The sequence below is a fragment of the Ambystoma mexicanum genome, chromosome 4p (genome assembly GCF_040938575.1).
Source record: "Ambystoma mexicanum isolate Mex_15411 chromosome 4p, UKY_AmexF1_1, whole genome shotgun sequence".
Taxonomy (NCBI): domain Eukaryota; kingdom Metazoa; phylum Chordata; class Amphibia; order Caudata; family Ambystomatidae; genus Ambystoma; species Ambystoma mexicanum.
In genome coordinates, this window is record NC_090927.1 from 259,621,730 (window position 1) to 259,642,741 (window position 21,012).

A 21,012-nucleotide genomic window follows, 5' to 3' on the forward strand; every position below is an offset into this window, starting at 1 on the left:
AGACTACCACTCAACTACTAATTTCCTTCCCTTGCTACTCCTGCTGCCTACTATCTTTACTCCCAATTACTACTACTATGTCTGCCACTACTACTCTACTCCACTACTCCTACTCTACCTCTACTAATCACACTCCACTCTCTTTCACCCAAACGCTCCAAAGGACCCCCTCCTTATAATGGCCTCTACACTCCTTTTGGTCTCACCTCCTCTGGTCTGACGTCCACCACCACCTCCTGTCCTCACCCAACTAACACACACCAAAGCATTCACACAGGCTTACTTAAATACCCTGTCCCCTCCCAAGATTGGCCACTTAACTTAACAAATAGCTTAACTGGCTCCAGGGGGTGTGACGGTGGAAAGCCAAGGGAGGGCTTAAAAGGACTTGTAAGCCCTGCCCCTTTCCAACATGAACTCTGCTAGGGTCCATGGACGTTGCAGGGCCTTTTAAATTAATAATACTCCCCGGTGGCATAATGGGGTGGGGAAAGGGCCTCAATGGAGGCCTTTGTTTTTTTTAATATCAAAATAATCCTTGGTGGGCTAGTGGGACTCCATGTGGCTTCACACTCGAGCAGACCGTCTGCTGGAACCTGCCAGTGTTGTGATGGACGCGCCACTCCTTGGTGCAGCGTCTATCCTTGCTAAGTCCTGTGGCAGGTGTTGTGGCGTTTACCAGCACCCCTTGCCAGGGAAATGTGCCTTGATTTCCGGCATCTTCCTGAATGCGGCGGAGCTCTCCATGGCCCTGCCGCCAGGGTCCTTGTCTGCCAGGGGCTGCTGCCCCACACAAGCTACGGCCGTCATCTCTGTAGGTAATGAGGGGTGCAGGCCTGCCTGCATTCGGGCACCCGTGTTGGGCTGGCCCTCTCATGGACTTGAGTCTGAATGTTGTCAGCAAGGTTTTAAAAAAGACCCTTATTTGGGAAAACAATTTCTAGGTGTGTCACTGATGGCAGGACATATCCCAGACTTCAAAGGAGGGTTTTTATTTCACAAATAGAGTAATGTATCGCTTTGCTGGCCGTGTTCACTAATTGGCTTCACTCTCAAACCTCCTTTGGGCTCCCTCCACTCTAACATAGGCATTCCCTAAACCTAGTTTCTGATGCTTGTGAATCTGCTTAGAATCACATGCTGGGCATATAGACCGACATCTAGTGGTAACCGCTGATTATTGCACCTTGTCTTTCGAGGATTGAAAGGGGACGTCGACATGGGCGTGCCTGTAACACTATCCCTAACGTGACGTTTAGTGTACCCAAAATCCCTCACGCGTCGACGTCCCTCAGATTGTTTTTTTTTCCACCCAGCTAGCTGGTCGCCTTATACAGAGCTCGTTAAAATTGTTTACTAATCTTTGTCCACGACCTCTGGTCGTTCATACACATTCGTCCACTTCATCGACGAGTATCTACTAATACCGCTGAAGATCGTGGAAGACTGTATACTTCGACTGCGGTTCCGGTTGACGCTGTCGACCGTGTGGCCTTGGCCATCAGGCTAGGCCTACATAGTAGGGAGAGTGGGGACCGAGGCTCTTTCTTTTCAAGAATGCATTTCCTTCTCCCCTCTCTTTTCCCTTATGGTCTTACTGTCACTATAAACCTGAGCTATGGACAGGACACCATTTTAAATGTTGCCCTTCCTGTAAAGACAAGTACCTCTGGAAGGACAAGCACCGGAGGTGCAATAAGTGTCTCCGTCGAAATCACCACAAGGCGTTCTGTAGGTCTTGCCAGCTCTTGCGTCCAAAGACTATCAAAGAACAGCGCGTTAAATGGTGCGTGGCCTACACCATGATGCAGACCGAGGGTAACCGTCTCAACCCGCCGCCGCCACAGGCACCGAGAATGACGAGGCATTGAGCGGCACCCATGGCGCCGATGCCATTGACCTATCTGCGGAGCGACCACGTTCTGCGGTGTCCATCCCCGGCAGACAGGCCACCGGTTCTGTTATGGGGAGTGTACACCCCGGCGACAGGGGACGCACACAACTCACAAAGGTAAACACACAACCCCCCTGACCGCCTCGACGGACTAGTCTGGACGATCAAAGACGCCAACGGGTACGTAGAGTTCTTTGGCAGAATCCGCCTCCATGGGGTCGGCAGCCCTCGCCGCAACCACCTAAACGGCATGCATCCGGGCAATCCACTGATAAGGGCGTCCGAACCAAGATTCATAAGGGCGTAAGTGCACGCCGATGCAGAAAGTACAGCAAAGCCGCTAGAACAGCCGAATCCCCTCCTAGACACGCCGAACATCCACTAGAGTCTCGCAAACATAGTTTTGGCAGCTAATGAGCTCAAGGACAGGTCAAAAGACACGTCCACATGCAGAGAAAGACAGGAGGACTACTCGGAAAGCCCCCAGGGCCTGGCTAAGACCCTCTCTGATAAATCAACGGCATGAACACCCAGATCCCTAGGAGGAGCCCCCCAAACCCCCTCTCCTCCAGACCCCTCTGGCACATACCTTTGGACCAGAGATAGGTTTGAGGGCTGTATGAATAGGCTTCCAAAGTTGGTAGACTTCTCAGAAAGATTTGCCCCTCTTAAAAGGCACGGTGAGGAAGACCTTGATGCTTGTTAATCTGCTTAGAATCACATGCTGTGCATATGGTCCGACATCCAGTGGTAACCGCGGAGTATTGCATCTTGTCTTTCGGGGACCGAAAGGGGACGTCGGCATAGGCGTGTCTGTAACACTATCCCTAGCGTGACGTGTGGTGTACCCAAAAACCCTCACGTGTCGAGGTCCCTCAGATTGTTTTTTTCCAACCAGATTACTGGTGGCCCTATAGCGGAGCTCTTACTAGAGACATTGTTTATCTTTACCGAATTGTCGGTTTACTCCCCATTAAGTTACTTTGCCCAACAAGAACATCTTCGACGAAGACTATGGGGGATTTGTCTACGGCTGTGGATTTCGGCGCCTAAGATCCGACGGCCAGATTTTCCACGGGGTCCTGCCCTCTGGCCGACCTATACAGTAGGGAGAGTGAGGTCGAGGGGGCCATATTATTGCTATATCTTTCCTCCTTTCCCCTCTTTTCCCTGTTGGTCTGGTCATCCTTCCCTTTAGCAATGGAAAGGACTCCTTTTAGATTCTGCCCTAAGTGTAGTGTTAGATATCCTTGGAAGGACGAACACAGGACGTTTAACGCCTGTCTCCCCCTAGAGCACGACGAGAAGCGGTGTGCGGCGGTCAAACTCCTTCGGCCCAAGACCCTTAAGGAGCGCTGTGTAACGCGCTGGGCCGCGTACGGTATGTCACGCGTGGAACGCCCTTCCCCCACCGCCACACCCGCTAAAAGTGACAGAGGTACTTTGGATGACCAAACATCCATTACGGATGTTGTAGACCTTGAGGTGGATGCTGCTAGGTCCGCCACGCCCGTCCCCGACCCTTTAAGGCTTGACTCTGGTCTTGCTACAGGGACGACGCCCGCACTAAGCACACAACCCCTATGCCAATTTCGACGTCTTCGTCGAAAAAGGAGAAAGCGTCAACAGGGCTGCCGAAAAACTTCGCCGGATTGTTCAGATCTAAAGCCTTCACCGCATCCGCATTTTGCGACTGGGCAATCTAAACCAGCTAAGGGCACTACACGCGTCTAAGCGCGGGAGCCTGACGCTTCGACGGTCTCTCGGGCCTTGGTAGGCTCGAACTACGGCTAGGCCTCTACCCGGAAAACCAACCGCTAGGCCCTCTAGGGCCGCGGAAGGTATTACACCTGCCGGTAAACCATCGGAGCCACTGTCTCGCAACGATTCGGCAACTATCGAAAGCAGCATCGGAAGAATTACGGCGGCGTGGGCCTTATCCCGGTTCCGCCTAAGGGTATGGGACAAGCCGCGGAAAAAATTTCGGCGGATTGGGTTCACGATTCTGACTACGCTTACGAGGATAGTCGAGAGCCTCTTTCTGACACCTTGAGAGACTCCTTTCGACGCCACAGGGCGGAGAACCTAGTTTCTCCTCACGCAGGCCCGTTTGCGTCCTCTAAATGGACTACAGAAAAATTCGAAGGGTGTATGGATCGGCTGGAGCAGATTATCAGTTTTTCTAATCATCCTCCGCCGAAAAGGGCTCAGGTAGACCCTAACTTTCAAATTCAGGAAGATCAGTCTCCATGTTTTCCAACAGGAAGACTTGGTCCAGATGGACACATATAGAGACATCTATAATGAAGAAGAAGCAGCTTCTTTTCTGCAAAACTATGAGGAAGACCAACAGGATACTACGGACAACTGGGAGGAAACCCAGCAGGAAGGTCCGGACCCATGGACACAGCAAGATTAGGACTTTGATGTTTTGTGCCTAGACTCTCCTCCGTCCACCCCGGCTCGCCAGGCCTCTCCTGTAGATGACCAAATGGCATTCAACTCCATGTTGAAAAAAGCAGCTGAATACTTTGAAATTGCCACTCAAGAGGCGGTACCTGAGCAGGATTTCGTGGAGGATATCATTGAGAAAAAACCTCCGGCAAGTCAATCCATCCCCCTCCTTAACTCTGTTAAGAGAAGGGTAGCTCCCTCATTGGTGTCACCTGCTCAAACACGGGCAGTGAACCCGAGAGTCGAAAAATTATTTTGCCCTTCCCCTTCCGACCCTCTATACATCAAAGGGCACGCCATCCTAGATTCACTGATAGTGACTACCACTCTAAAGAGGGCAGGGGAATCGCCACCGGACAAGGAATCTAAGCGGCTGTGTGCCCTTTGCAAACGTGTCACGTCAGCAGCCGCATACACTATACGGGTGGCTAATAATACTACTCTATTAGCAAGCTATGCTGATGCCCAATGTAACTTGCTCCAGGAAGGCCTCAAGAGGTCCCCGAACCCGCCAAGTCAAAGCTCTCTCCATTGTAACGGAGGGAAGACTAGTTAACCAGAACGTGGTGAAGAACACCCTGGACACTGCGGAAACTGCAGGCAGGACTCTTGCTCAAGGGACCCTACTGAAAAGACACGCTTGGCTGCGTACATCAGGATTTAAACCTGAGACTCAGGCCTCCCTCATTAATAAACCCATTGAGGAGACTAACCTCTTCGGGAAAGCGGTGGATGAGGCTTTGGAAACAGCCAAGAAGGAGCATGAGACTCTAAAGTCTCTGCAACAAATTACACAGACTCTCCTCCCAGAGGGGTAATAACTCTTGGCGGTCCTTTCGAGGGCAAGCCTGTGCTGGCCAAAACCACTACGGCACGGGTAACTTCAACACAAAGGAAACATCTGGAAGCCCCACTTACTACCCCTCAAGGGGTCAGAAACGCGGCAAGAGTAGAGGCAGAGGCCCCAATCCCAGAGGAGCCACAGCCTCTGGTCAGAAATGACCACCAAGTCCAGGTCTCTGCCCATGTCACCCCGGTCGGGGGGGGCGATTAACATCTTTCCTCATGGCATGGGAGGGGATAACTTCCGACCAGTGGATCTTAAAGACGGTCGCTGATGGTTACTGCGTGGAATTCGCCAGACCTCCACAATTCAGAACGCCGCCCTCACGGCACCTTTCACCGGACCATCTGTAGATCCTGATCCAAGAGGTAGAAGCACTGCTGGGAAAGGACGCCATAGAAGCCGTCCCTATTCTTCAGGTAAACAAGGGTATTTATTTAGTATACTTCCTTGTACCCAAAAAGGATCTCACCATGCGCCCTGTTGTAGACCTGCGCCCAGCGAACAAGTTTATAAAACCCCAGAAGTTTCGCATGGTAACACTGCAGGAGGTGATCCCATTGCTGAAACAAGGAGACTTCATGGCAACATTGGACATGAAAGATGCATACTTTCATATTTCAATGTTGCCAGCGCACAGAAAATATCTAAGGTTCATGATCCAAGACAGGCATTACCAATTGAAGGTACTCCCCTTCAGCATCGCCTCAGCGCCAAGGGTGTTTACCAAAGTCCTGGCAGTGGCAGCAGCACACCTGTGCAGACGATCAGTCCCAGTTTACCCTTACCTCGACGACTGGCTTATCACGGGGGACTCGTTCGATGCTTGTTTTTCGAACACCCAAAAAACAGTAGGTCTCCTTCAGCCTGGGTTTCTCAATCAACAAAAAGAAATCCTCTTTAGTCCCCAGCCAAGTAAAACAATTTCTGGGAACTCTAATTCGGACGGAAAACAGTCTCGTCTTCCGCTCCAATGAGAGGGTTCAGAACATGCTTTCTCAGATCCCTCAATATGTAGCCAGTCGTGAGGTGGTGGTACGCAAAGCCATGCATTTGCTAGGGATGATGGCGTCATGCATATACTTGGTTCCCCATGCGCGGCTGCGCATGCGTCACATGCAATAGTGTCTCAACAGCCAGTGGTGTCAGGCCAGCGGACAATGGGAAGATCTGGTAGTTGGCTCGCCAGCCCTCGTTCTCTCTCTGCAGTGGTGGTCAAGAGAAAACCTTTTGAAGGGAAGACCTTCACCACCCCTGCAGTGGAAGCCACTCTCACGACATACTCACCTCTCACAGGGTGGGGAGCTCATCGGCTTCAGCAGACAACACACAGAGTTGGGTCTCCTCAAGTAGCGTCCAACCATATAAACTTACTGGAGCTCTTAGCGGTGTTCAAGGCTTTGAAAGCCTCTCAGCTGCAACTGCAAGGGAAGACAGTGCTGATTTTAACGGACAGCACTACAGCTATGTGTTACCTGAACAAACAGGGGGTCACTCCCTCTCCGGGGCTATCCAAGCTGTCCCATAACATTTGGATATGGGCTGTCAGACACAAGATGTTTCTGTTGTCCCAACATGTCCAGGGCAATCGTCTAGCAGACGTACTCAGTAGAGATTTCCCTCTGCCCGAAGAATACGAATGGCGACTGCACGAAAACATTGTGTCCAACGTCTTCGCAGTATGGGGTTTCCCAGAGATCGACCTGTTCACTACCCAGAACGCCCAATGCCAAGACTACGCCTCCAGGTACCCACAGAACCAATCCAAGCGGAACGTCTCTGGATAACATGGTCGGGGAAATGTGTCTGCGCGTCCCCTCTCCCCCCCACCGACTCCCCTTCTCAACAAGATAGTGCACAAGATGCACCAGGAACCAATTACCATGATACTGGTGGCCCCCATGTGGGCCTGCCAACCCTGGTTCGCTCACCTGATGGAAATGTCCCTCTCCCCACCAGTCAAGCTACCCTGCCCGTACATCATGTCTCAGGACAGGGGGGGAGACCCTACACCATGCCCACAAACTCTGAACTTAGCAGCCTGGCTCCTGAGATCGTAGAGTTTGGACACCTGCAACTCCCTCAGAGGTGCATGGACATACTCGGGGAAGCGAGAAAACCTAATGCACGTTATTTCTATGCCAGCAAATGGAAACATTTTGTCATCTGGTGCAATTCCAAGGGCGTCAATCCCATCGATTGCTCACCCTCACACATTGTGCTGTATCTAACCCACCTGTTGGACACTGGGTTAGTCTTCAATTCCCTAAAAGTTCTTCTGGCTGCTATGTCATCCTACACCACATCACAACAAAAGGTATTGTGGTGGAAAATACCGGTGATTAAAGCCTTTATGGAAGGGGTTAAGAGGATTTATCCTCCCATCTCTCACCTAGCCCCTGGATGGGATCTGAATGTGGTTTTGACCAGGCCCATGGGAGCTCCCTTTGAGCCTATGCATAAGTCAAGTCTGAAAGACCTGACTTGTAAGACAGCCTTCCTAGTGGCTATCACTTCTATCAGAAGGGTTAGCGAACTACAGGCTTTTTCTGTTCTAGACCCCTTTGTTACAGTCCACAAAGATAAGGTAGTTCTGCGCACACATCCCAGGTTTGTGCCTAAATTTATCTCAAAGTATCATGTGAACCAATCAATCGAACTACCCACTTTCTTCCAGAACCCTACTAACATGGCCGAAAGAAGCCTTCACACATTAGACGTGGGCAGGGCAGTCATGTTTTACCTGGAAAGAACTAAACCACTAAGGAAGACGCAATTCTTCGTTTCAGTGGCAGCTGGTAGAGAAGAGGATCCTGTCCCTAAATCAGCTATCTCGAGGTGGATTGTCAAATGCATCACACTGTTACACTCTTGCTAAGAGAGCAGTGTCCTTCAAGCCTAGAGCACATTCTACTCGAGGCACTGGGGCATCCATAGCATTCATTGCAAATGTTCCCCTAGAGTCCATTTGCAAAGCGGCAACCTGGAGTTCTGTACACACCTTTACAAAACACTATTGCCTAGAAACTCATTCTAGGTCTGATTCTCAGGTAAGGGACAAGCAGTACTAAAACATCTTTTCACTACTCTTCCTTCTCACAACCCACCTCCAACTCCGGGTACTGCTCGCTAGTCTATGCACAGCATGTGATTCTAAGCAGATTAACAAGCATCAGAAGACATGCATTACTTACCGTAATAGCATTTCTGATGATCGTATCTGCTTAGATTCACATGCGCCCTCCCTACCTCCCCGCTCGTGGTGGAAGGAACATAGACGTCTTACTACTTTCTCTCTTTAAGTACTCACTCACTATAGCCTTGGGCTCCCTCATGGCAGAACAAATACAATCGGAGGGACCTCGGCGCGTGAGGGATTTTGGGTACACCACACGTCACGATAGGGTTACAGATACGCCTGTGCCGACGTCCCCTTTCGGTCCCCGAAAGACCAGATGGAATACTCCGCGGTTACCACTAGATGTCGGACCATATGCACAGCATGGGAATCTAAGCAGATACAATCATCAGAAGTGCTATTACTGCAAGTAATGCATGTGATATCCTACTGGGCCTAAATTTGAGAGGACCTCCTGCCCTCTTTATGAGGAGTCGTCTGACCTGATAGAAACAGAGGGGGTTCCTCAGGACCCGTATTTACAGGAAGTTGATCCCTTTGAGGACCCTACCGACCAGACTCCAGATTGGGGTGATTAACAGCCAGTGGATAATACACCATGGCCATCACCTACTAATACCCCTGATCTAGACACAATATGCATGGATTCTCCCTAATCTCCTCCTGCTAAGCAGGCATCGCTCATAGATGACCAGATGGCATTTAATGCCATTCTGAAGAAGGCTGCAGAACATTTCCAGATTGCCACACAGGAAGCGGTGCAAGACACTGACTTCGTGGAGGATATTCTGAAGGAAAAAACGCCTACAAGCCAGGTGACACCCTTACTGAACTCCATTAAACGACGTATTGCAACTTCTTTGCTGCCACTAACGCAAACGAGGGCAGTGAACCCACAGGTCGACAAGCTTTTTCGCCCCCCACCTACAGACCCTCTCTACATTCGGGGGCATGCCACTCCAGATTCCTTAGTGGTGAACTAGTAAAAGAGCAGAAGTACCATTGTCCATGGGTGAGGCACCGCCGGACAAGGACTGTTAGGCAAAGTTTGAATGCAGTACCCTCTGGGAACACTACAAGCAACTATGACTATAGGTGTAAGCAAACCAGCCTCTGGTATAGGTCTGTACTACAGTTTTGGTAGCGTGTCGAGCAGCCATGTTTATCTCAAGAGGGGAAATGTGAGCAGTAATGATGTTACACAGAGGTATTCTATCACATGTGTTCAAATAAACTCTTGCTCTCAAGGTTTCTTGGTTAAATACTTATTAATGTATTAACCAGTCAGTTAGAAAATCTTCAATAGAAGGAGGCAACCATATAATAACACACAAATATACTTCAATACTATACACTCTAGGTTTCTGAATCGGAGAAGACCCTTTTGGGATGGCCCACAAACACAACCTACAATCACAGGTAACTTTAGTTACAAGGGTGCTGGGAACATGAATATCTTACTGTTGGCATTCAGAATACTTTTCAAGAGGAGTAAAAGGCAAAGGTCATTAGAACATAAAAGGTTACAGTTATTCTTAGATGGTGCAAATACTTCACCAGAAGAGTCAATTCAATAGGCTAGGCTAAAGTCTTGGATAGGATAAAGCAGTTCTGGTAGTTAAACGGAAAAATCTCTGCACAGGTTCTTAGAGGTAGTTTGTAGAAAGACGAATCCAGTGTTGGGTCACAAGCCAATTAGGCCTGTGAGTTGCAAAAGTTCCAACCACTTTCACTGCGAGAGGTAAGTACTCCGTCTTGTTTTACAGTACCTTACAATGAGGAAAAAGAGGCAGCTGGTGACTTCTGTTCCTGGCAGTTCCTGCAGATCTCGCTGTTCCTGGGCCCCAGTCATGGGGACAAGGGAGAGGACATCAGGGGACTCCTGTACTGGGACAGTCAAAAGCTTGCAACTGGCAACTTCAATTCCAGTGGCTTTAAGTAACACACAAACAGGTGTCCCTCTCCCTGGTTTCAGAGTTTCCTGCAGCAACTCTGAGGAAATTCAACCAGCTCCGAGATGGGTGTCCAGGTGGCTTACTTTGGAGTTGATTGGTCCCACCAACTCAAAGGGAGAAGTCGTCCTTGCAGGGGCTTCTCTGTCGATGCAAACTTGGCGATTCGGACCTGTAGCAGGGCTTCACCGGGCAAACCAACGGTCCAGGAGTTGCAGCAGCCGTCCTCTTCAAGCTCTTCTCCCGTTCCTTCATTCCAGTAGTCGATTTTGCCTTCCAAGCCAAGAGACTCGCTTTTTATTCAGTTCTCTCCCATTCATTCCAGCCTAGCTGCCACTCACCCAGCAGGGTGGCTGTTATTGCCAGACAGTCATCCAGCCAATCACCACAGAGTGAATTTGGGTCTCCTAGGAGACTAAGCAGAGGGAGTTTCAGGCACCTCCCTCACTTCCTGCCTACCCTAGACACTCTGCCGCCAGAGGCGGTCTTCACTCCTGAAGCCCGACAAAAGGCGAATGAACAAAGAGACCAAACCTGGATTGGCGTACAGAGAAAGTCTAGAAGAAATGGCGAAAAAAGAAGACTGGGACCTGTTTTAACAAAGGGGGCTCAGACGCCATCTTGAAAATCATGGCTCCCGTGATTTAACGTTACCGGAGCTACGAATAGTTCGCGGTCGGGAAAAATCATGGTAGTTCGTTGTAAAACCACTGCCACCAGCCATTCTGAGAGGAAAGGGTAGCATTTGACTGCTACATGAGTATCTAGACATAGGGGTTACTAAGTAACCCCTCCAGCACTCTATTGTAAGATATGGTGAGCTGGGTCTAGGAATTTAAACAACTAGTAAAGTCAATTTCACTTTACTTACTCTGGGAAACAGTAGTTTATCCCAGAGAAGGTATTTAAACCTTGGGAAAGCCTGAAAAGGTTTCCCTGTGCCACTGCACTGAGGGTGCTGTGTGACACAAATGAAAATATGATGCCTATGGATTTGGTTAGACTCAATAACCAAAGAAAACACAAGGGTAAAACACATATCAAAATACATGAGAGAGTGGGGAAGAAGGCTCACACTCTCTCCAGATAAGAAAATAGTCCTCAAAATCCAGCAAAGTTGCTGGGGATCTCTAAGGTGAAGGGAATTAGCACATTTTTGAGAATTCTCCATAACAAGCACATTTTTGAGAATTCTCCATAACAAGGACTGAAAAAGGTTGTATGCCCTGGGTAAGTGTCACTACTGCGGCAGCCTATTCCACTAGCATTGCCAACAATACTACGTTGTTAGCCAGCTACAGCGACATTCAGTGGAATCTGCTCCAGGAAGGCCTTCAAGAGGTTCCTGAGCCGACGCGGTCCTGCCTGCTGATTGTGTCGGGGTGGGGTAGGCAAGTCGATCATAATATTCTCAAGAACACCCTAGATGCTGCAGAGACAGCAGGTAGAACTCTGGCCCAAGGCACCCTATTAAAGATGCACGCCTCGTTGAAGAATTCAGGGTTCAAACCTGAGGCTCAAGCGTCCCTCAACAAACCGGTGGAGGAATCCAACCTGTTTGGTAAAGCTGTAGATGAGGCGCTAGAGACTGCGAAAAAAAGAACATGACTCAGAAATCTTTAAACCAGACAACCCAACGACCATTCCGGCAGCGAGGTGTGGGCTCTTGCTGCTCCTTTCGCAGACAATCTTCCCCTCGTTCCCCACACAAACAGTTTGGAACGGGTAACACATAATCCTCAGGATAGGGGTCAGCTGCCTCAAACCAGTATCAACCCAGGGGGCAGTGCTGTGTCAAAGGAAGCGTCGCAGTACCTCCCCTAGAGGCTCCCCGGCCTCCAATCGGAAATTACTCCCTTCCCATGCCTCCCCGGTCGGGGGACGAATAATATCCTTCTTCCATGCATGCGAGGGAATTAACACAGAGCAGTGGGTGCTCAAGGCTGTCACCCACGGTTATTGTGTCAAGTTCAGCCGACCACCTCGATACCAGCCACCAAAGTCCAGACGATTGTTGCCGGTCTGAAAATCCTACTGCAAGAGGTCATGGTCCTGCAGGAAAAGGGCGCAATCGAAGTTGTCCCCGTTCTACAGGTAAAAAGGGTATTGATTGAGTGTACTTCCTTGTACCAAAAAAGGATCTCACCATGCACCCTGTGCTAGACTTGCGCCCAGCGAACAAATTTGACAAACCACAAAAGTTTTGGATGATAACGCTGCAAGAGGTAATTCCTCTACTTACACAGGGTGATTACATGGCAAACATTGGACATGAAAGCTGCATACTTTCGTATTTCAATGTTGCCAGTGCACAGAAAATACCTAAGGTTCATGATAGAGGACAAGCACTATCAGTTCAAGATCCTTCCCCTCGGCAGTGCCTCAGCCCCAAGGGTATTTGAAAAGGTGCTGGCAGTAGCGGTGGCTCACCTACATAGGCAATCCATCCCAGTTCATCCTTACCTCGACAACTGGCTAATAACGGGGGATTCATACAGAGCTTGCCTATCAAACACCCAAAAGACGATAGATCTACTCTTTAGTCTGGGATTCTCAAACGATCAAAAGGTCAGCCTAGACCCCAGCCAAGTTAAGCAATTCCTGGGGGCTCTAATTCGTACAGAAGATGGCCTTGTCCTCCCCTCCAACGAGTTCAAAACATGCTGTTCCAGATCCCTCAGTATGTAGCAAGTCGGGAGGTGACTGTACGCAAGGCCATGTGACTGTTAGGGATGATGGCCTCCTGCATTTACTTAGTCCCACATTCACGTTTGCGCATGCGCCCCATGCAAGAGTGGCTCAGCAGCCAGTGGTGTCAGGCCTGCAGACAATGGGACGATCTATTGGTTGTCTCTGCAGCCCTTGTTCTCTCTCTGCAGTGGTGGTCGAGGGAAACCTTCACCACTCCCGCAGTAGAAGCCACTCTTACTACGGACACACCTCTCGTGGGGTGGGGGACTCACCTCCATCAGACAGCGCACAGCGTTTGGTCCGCAGCAGTAGCATCCAACCACATAAATCTGTTGGAACTGGTAGCTGTGTTCAAAGCCCTGAAGGCCGTTCAGACAGTTACAGGGGAAGACAGTTGTAGTCCTCGCTGACAGTGCCACAGTCATGTATTATCTTAACAAACGGGGGCACACACTCCAGGGTTATCCATGCTGTCCCAGAACATATGGAAGTAGGCTTGCAAATACTAAATGTTCCTCCTGTCTCAATGTTAGGGAGAATTCTCAGAAATGTGCTAATTCTGCTCTACCTTAGAGACGCCCAGCTCTTTTGCTGAACTTCAGGACTTTTCATTTCTAACCTGGAGAGAGTGAGCCCTTTTTCTCACCCTCTAATGTATTTTTAATGTGATTTGAACAATATGTTTTCTTTTAACTTTGGAGTCTGACAAACTCCATAGGCATCATCTTTACATTGTGACACACAGCACCTTCAGTGCAGTGGAAGTGTCTTAGATTTCCCAAAGGTTTAAATGCCTTCTCTTGGATAAACTACAGTTTCCAAGAGCAGTGATGTGAAATTGACTTTACTAAAATTTTGTGACTTTCTAGACCCAGCACACACTTATCTTACCATAGAGTGCTGGAGGGGTTACTTAGTATCCCCTTTGTCTAGTTTCTCATGTAACAATTTTATGTTACCGTTTCTACAATTAATGGCAGTGGTATTCTTTTTACTACCATTGTGTGTTTTAACGTGGGCTGCTATTGCAGCCTTGGTAAAGCACCCATGGGTGCCCATTTTGTCAAAATGGCCCCAGTCTTCTTTTTTTGCCATTTCTTGTTTGAAAGGTCCTTCTTGACACTTACTCTGCGCGCCAAACCAGGTTTGGTCCCTTTGATCATTTTGTCTTTGGCAGGATTCACGAGTGAAGCCCTCCTCTTGCTCCAGTATGTCCGGCAGGGGCAGGAAGTGGGGAATGTTCCGAAACTCCCTGTGCTTAATCCCCTTGGTTACAAGAATGCACCCAAAGGTGATTGGCCGGCTGGCTGTCCGGCAAGGACAGCCACCCTGTTGTGAGATTGACAGCTAGGCTGGAATTAATGGGAGAAACCTGCATAAAAGGCAAGACTTTTTCACTTGGAGGACAGAGTCGACCACTGGACGAAGGAATCCAAAGAAGAACTTGGAAGAGATGCCTGCTGCAACTCCTGGACCGTTGGTTTGCCCTGTGAAGCCCTGCTGCTGTGCTGAAGCTCTGAATTTGCCTCGACTAGAGAAGCCCTGCAAGGACGACTTCTCCCTTTTGAGTTGGTGGGACCAATGAACTCCGAGTAAGCCCTTCTGGACATCCTCTCGGAGCTGGCTGTACTTCTGCTGCTGCAGGAACCTAAGTGCCAGTGAGAGGAACACCAGATTGTGTGCGTTGCTTTTAAGTTGGACCGGAGCGCCAGGAAGATCCTCCGAACTTCCTGAAGCAGGATTCACCAATCCTGAGCCACCTCAACAGAGTGCTGGACCCCAGATGCGAGGAAAGTACAGAGTGGTATCCGAGAACCGCAGTGTTGCTATTTGTTGTCAGACACGAAGAGCTGAAACACAGAAGCACCACTGAATTGAAGTTTGCCCATTGCTGGCGCTGACCTTCCCATTGCAGAGCTGGAGTCCCCAGACGTCCTCCCTCTTGTCCCCATGTCTGAGGCTCAGGAACAACAGGATCTGCCAAGCTGTACAGGAACAGAAGCCAGCTGGAACCATTTCTTCTAACCAGAGGTACTGTAAAGTCTAAGAATTTACTCCTTGTTGTGTAGCCTTACTTGCTCTCAGTTGAGACCTGACAGCTATAGCTTGTGGCCCTTCAAGTGTTCTATTTTCTACAAACATTTCTAAAAACATTGTGCAAGATTTTTTACCTACCTGTAAAGAAGATCTTCTTTGTGCAATTAACATTGGCTGTCCTGGCTCCCAGAGACCCTCTTCTTCCCTTTGACTGTGCTTTATCTTTTCCCCAGGAAAGGGTTAAACTTATTTGACATTCGAAGGTGTTTAAAGTACTTACCTGTTTGTGAATTATTTGTTAACCTTTGTTTTAATCCTCTATTCCATCGTTTACACCAAATTCTGTATTGCTCTAAATGTACCAGTGATCAATGTACACAGTGTCCTGGCTATTTGTCACCTGACGGTGTAGGAAGTGTCTGTGTGCCATTCCCAATGGGTATCATCTGATTTAGAAAAGCTAAGAGAGTGTTTTGAAGTATATTATAAGTATAACATATATTGCTCCCTTCTGAAGAAGGCTTATATAACTGACTGTGAAATAAATTAATAATTGTTTAGTGTAAGAGTTTATTTGAATACCTTCTACTGTGAAACTCTGTCACAACATTCCTTCTCACATTGACCCCTCTTGAGATGAGCCTGGCTGCTCAGCCACACTACCTACCTGTGTAGTTCAGACTTGTACCAACGGTTGGGTCCCTATTGCCAGGAGGTAAAGGTTATTGTAGTGCACCCAAAGGCGACTGCATACAATCTTGCCTAGCACTCAACATGTTCCAGGGAACTCAATCTTCTGGAAGACTGACTCGGCAGAGACTTGTCCGCTCCCCACGGAGTACGAATGGCGATTACATGAAGACATTGTCTCCAATGTTTTTCGCAGAATGGGGGTTCCCAGAGATAGACTTGTTCACAACTGAAGACCACTCGCAATGCCCAGATTACGCCTCCAGGTACCCTCAGAACCGCTCAAAGGGAACGGTCTCTGGATAACATGGTCAGGGAAATTTGTTCACTCTTTCCTCCTCCCCCGACTCCCCTACTCAACAAGATAGTGCACAAGATGCACCAGGAGCCAGTCACAATGATTCTGGTGGCCCCGCCAACCCTGGTTCTCCCATCTGATGGAGATGTCAATCTCCCCTCCGATCAAACTACCCTGCCCATACAACATGCTGTTGCAGGACAGGGGGGAAACACTCCATCCTTGCCCACAAACTATCAACTTAGCGGCCTGGCTCCTGAAATCATAGAGTTCGGGCACCTCCCTCATAGATGCATGGACATACTGAGAGAAGCGCAAGAAAACCAGACATTGCTATTCCAAGAAGTGGAAGCGCTTCGTTATCTGGTGCAATTCCAAGAATATCAATCCTATAGACTGCTCACCTACTCACATTGTGCTATACCTGACTCACCTACTGGACTCGGGTCTTGTTTTTAATTCCCTGAAGGTTCACCTAGCTGCACTTTCAGCCTATACCACGTGACAGAGAAAGGTGTTGTGGTGGAAGAGCCCAGTAATTAAGGCTTTTGTTGCAAGGGGTTAAAAGACTTAATCCCCCCATTTCAAACTCAGCTCCCGGATAGGACCTAAATGTGGTATTAACTAGACTAATGGGATCTCCCTTTGAACCTATGCATAAGGCTAGCCTTAAAGCACTCACTTACAAGGCTGCCTTTCTAGTGGCAGTCACTTCAATATGGAGTCAGTGAACTTCAGGCCCTTTCAGTTCTAGACCCATTTGTTACATTTCACAGAGAAAAGTTGGTTCTGCGCACTTACCCACGGTTTTGTGCCCAAATTCATTTCAAAGTTCCATGTGAACCAATCCTATAGCACTACCCACGTTCTTTCAGAACCCCACTAATGTGGCAGAAAGAAGCTTACATACACTTGTTGTGCATAGGGTAGTTGTGTATTATCTGGAAAGAACCAAACCACGAAGGAAAACAAAACAGTTTTTCGTCTCACTGGCGGCTGGTAGAGAAGGGGACCCTGTCTCTAAATCAGCCATCTCAAGGCGGATTGTCGGTTGCATCACACTCTGCTACACTCTTGCCAAGAGAGATCTGTCCTTGAAGCCTAGAGCACATTCTACTCTGGGCACTGGGGCATCCATAGCATTTATTGCCAACGTTCCTCTGGAGTCCATTTGCAAAGCGGCAACCTGGAGTTCTGTAGACACCTTTACAAAAACACTATTGCCTAGACACTCACTCTAAGTCTTATTCTCTGGTGGGACAAGCAGTTCTAAGACATCTTTTCACATCTGTTCCTTTTCACATTCCACCTCCAACTCGGGGTACTGCTTGCTAGTCTATGCACAGCATGCGATTCTAAGCAGATGCACAAGCATCAGAAGACAAGCATTTCTTACGGTAATAGCATTTCTGATGATTGTATCTGCTTAGATCCACATGCGCCCACCCTTCCTCCCTGCTCGAATGCAAGGAACATATACATCTTACTACTTCTGTCTGTACTCAAGATGGTCATAAGGCTCCCTCACGGCAGAAAAAATACAATCGGAGGGACCTCGACGCGTGAGGGATTTTGGGTACACTACACGTCACGTTAGGGGTAGTGTTACAGGCACGCCCATGTCGACGTCCCCTTTCGATCGTCGAAAGACAAGATGCAATACTCTGCGGTTACCACTAGATGTCGGACTGTATGCACAGCATGTGAATCTAAGCAGATGCAATCATCAGAAATGCTATTACGGTAATGCATGTCTTACACTTAAGGTTTTCTAGTAAAATCATTATTTATTCAATGGTACGTTTTAAATTGGCATTCTTATAAAGGGCAATGTTTAACAATAAAAAAATATACTTCATAATATGTTCTCAGAATCAAGATAAGCAAGTTACTCTTTATTGATGCGTCATACACACTTCCTACACCCTGAGGTGACTTTACTAACTAGGACAGTATTGGCATTTATATATCACTTTTGCACTTGGTAACATTCTGAGGTTGTGGAAAAAGGGACGGTTAATGGAAGGAAAAAGGTTCTCGGAGCATGTGAGCATTTTTAAAATCCCCCAATGAAGTCTAGATAAAAACTTTGCCCAGCAAGAACAGTTTCAAACAAGTGACCACCTATGATGGACAGTTAGAATAATCAGTCAATGGGACAGAAGAGTCTGCAGGGAGCCAGGACAGCCAAAGTCAATTTGAACAAAGCCTAGGGAGCTGAGGCCCTTCTTAGCTAGCACAAAAGTCTTCCACAAAGTTAGTTTGTTGTTGGAAATCACTGTTGGGCCACAAGCTGTTAAACTTGTGAAAAGTTTGCTAGAATAACTCTAGAAAGGCAGCTCAACTAAGACAAGCAAGCTACAGACAAAGAGATAAGTACCACCTAGTCAGAACAGTACCTCAGGTTAGAAGAAGAGGATCCATCTGGCTTCTTTCCTGGTTGCAGACTTGCAGATCCTGTGTTCCTGGACTCCAGTCGTGAGGACAAAAAGGAGGACGTCTGGAGGACTCCTGCACAGCATTTCTGAGGTTAGTTTCAGCTATGGGCTCTTTTCAATTGAGCGGCACTAGGCGGTTTCAGCTACCAGCCAATGGCACCACCGCAGAATTTGGACACTTGATGGACTCTCTTCACTCCTTTAGTCCAGCACTCTTGTGAGGTGACTCGAGCTTAGTTCGTCCTGCTTCGGGAGGGTTCCTGAAGCTCTGCTCTGGCTTAAAGACGATGCACTTGACTACGGATTTATCGACCCCTGGCACATAGTTCCAGCAGCAGCAAAGAAGTACAGCCAGTTGGAGAAGGTCTTCCAGCAAAGTTCTTCTTGGGGTTAGTTGGTCCCACTAACCCAAGGGAAGCAGTCGTCCTCTCTGGAGCTTCTCTAGTCGATTCTGAAGAGCAGTTTCAGCACAGCAGCAGGGCTTCACCGGGCACTTCAAGGGTCCAGGAGGATGCAGCAAGGTTCTCTTCACAATTCATTTGGATGTTTCGTCCAGTGGTTAACTCTGTCTTCGGTTCAAGAAACCTCACCTTTTATGCCGGTTTCTCCCATTCATGCACAGCCTAGCTGTCACTAACACAGGAGGGTGGCTGTCCTACAAGGACAGTTAGCCAGCCAATCAGCACTGGGTGCATTCAGGTTACCAAGGAGACTAAGGACAGGGAGTTTCGGGCTCATCTGTCGCTTCCTGCCCTGCCCTGCCAGACACTGGAGCCAGATGCTTGGGCCTAACTTTTAAGATGGCTTTTAATATAGCTGCCGCTCGCCAAGATGGCGTTTACACCCGCATCTACCATATAAATTGTATTGCATGCACAAAGGTGATCACGCACCCTCCTGTAGGTGTACCCCCACCCCTGCTGGCTGAATGGGCTCTCTTAGTAGTTATTTCTGCTTCAGTATTGCCTAGGGGGTGGGGAAGACACTCTCTCCTTCCCAACTACTGCACGGCCCACTTGTCTGGGGCCCACAAGTCCTCTGGGGTATTCGCTGGCGTCCTGGCTCCTTCTCCGGTCCCACCATGACTAACTCCTCTACATCCAGGACCCCTGCTGGTCTCTCCCACACAGGCCTCCCTGTTCCTCTTCTCTCTGCTCTGCTGGTCTCCCTTTAAAAAACCGCAGCCCTTTGACAGGCTGCAGGTGTGTGTCTAATTAGACTTGCCTGACCATAATTAAAGGGACATGCCTGACCCTTACAGCACTTTGCAGGCATTTTCCTCGTCCCAGTACGAACGTGGTGAAATGGTATAGTGTTCATTACTCTGTTGCCTCTTCCTCGTCCCAGTACTATCCAGTGTTGCATGTGGGAAAATGAGGGTAACAGCTTTATAGCAACCTGTAAACGTCGGGTGAGGGTTGGGTTAGTCCTCAACATGAAAAGGGGGATATTATTTCTCTCCTTTGGGCATCCCACTCAAAATACCCAAGGACCCTTCACCCATGTGATCCTCCATTGTTTCTCCACCCCCCAGGGTCGCGATAAAAGAGCAATGTCCTTTCCCTGGCTATCTAAGCAGAGGATCCAGGGGGAGTATGAGTGAGAATACCCTCGGGTTTCCCACAATATCCACATAGTTGATGTGCAAATGCTGAAATGGTCCAGTAGGACGGGGTATTGCTCCCCTCCCCTCACCATTGTCAAAGTGTGGCCAGCCATGAACCTTTGACTTACAAGTCAATTTATAATGAAATGTGCGATTTGTTTGCTTAAGTTGGGGACAAACCACTCCTCTGAAATCAGAACTGCAAGACATTCCTTTGTGTTGTGTAATGCAACTGTTCCAGTGCAAGCACTGTAAACAGCCCTAGGGCATAACTGGCTTCCCAGTGCTGTCCTGCCACTGCATTGCTTCTGTGGGGACACTTTTCTTGTTCTTTTGCTGTTTGCCCGCCCCTGCAATTCAATAATGTGCTTTCTCCAGCATGGGGTCTGGCATGGATTCACATGCTCATGAATATTCCCCGTCTTCAGGCTGGGAATCCTCGGTAAAGAAAAAATCAGTATCAGTTTAGTTTCTGAACTGTCTTTCTTAGTAGTAACCAATCACTGGTCTCTGGGTCATAGTGCCTACAGCCAATGACTGCCCTCTCCCTAAGCCCCGCTCCTGGCAGCCATCCTCAGATTTTTACTGCACGTTCAAGTGTTGGGTGTCCTCGTGCTATAGCTCTCGAGCTTTTTTCTGTCTTTTCCGCTTTTTTCAAAGAGTTTACTCTCATTTTTCGGTCAATCGAGTCTCGAGCTCCACCGTTTCTACTTCCAATCAACGGGGACCCGTATTGGATTTTTCTACGCCCCTCAAGGGTGAAGTTTTCGTCGAGTTACTCTTCTTGGAGGATTCCAGAAGATTCTGTGGCCTACCTCGTGGACATGGCCCAGGACAAGGGAAGCTCGACACCCGCATCCAAGCTGTTCCGGAACTGCCCTGGATGCGGATTACAGAATGTGTACAAGTAGGACAAGCATTTGAGATGTCTCTACTGCCTTCACGAAGACAAAACGCATGTGGAGAAGG

The 21,012-nt window shown here is 48.6% G+C and overlaps 1 protein-coding gene across 1 annotated transcript in view; it reads left to right on the forward strand.

The window, feature by feature from the left end:
- Window positions 1–21,012, forward strand: part of CDC5L (cell division cycle 5 like) — a 472,644-nt gene that overhangs the window by 159,909 nt on the left and 291,723 nt on the right. The window lies entirely within an intron of this gene.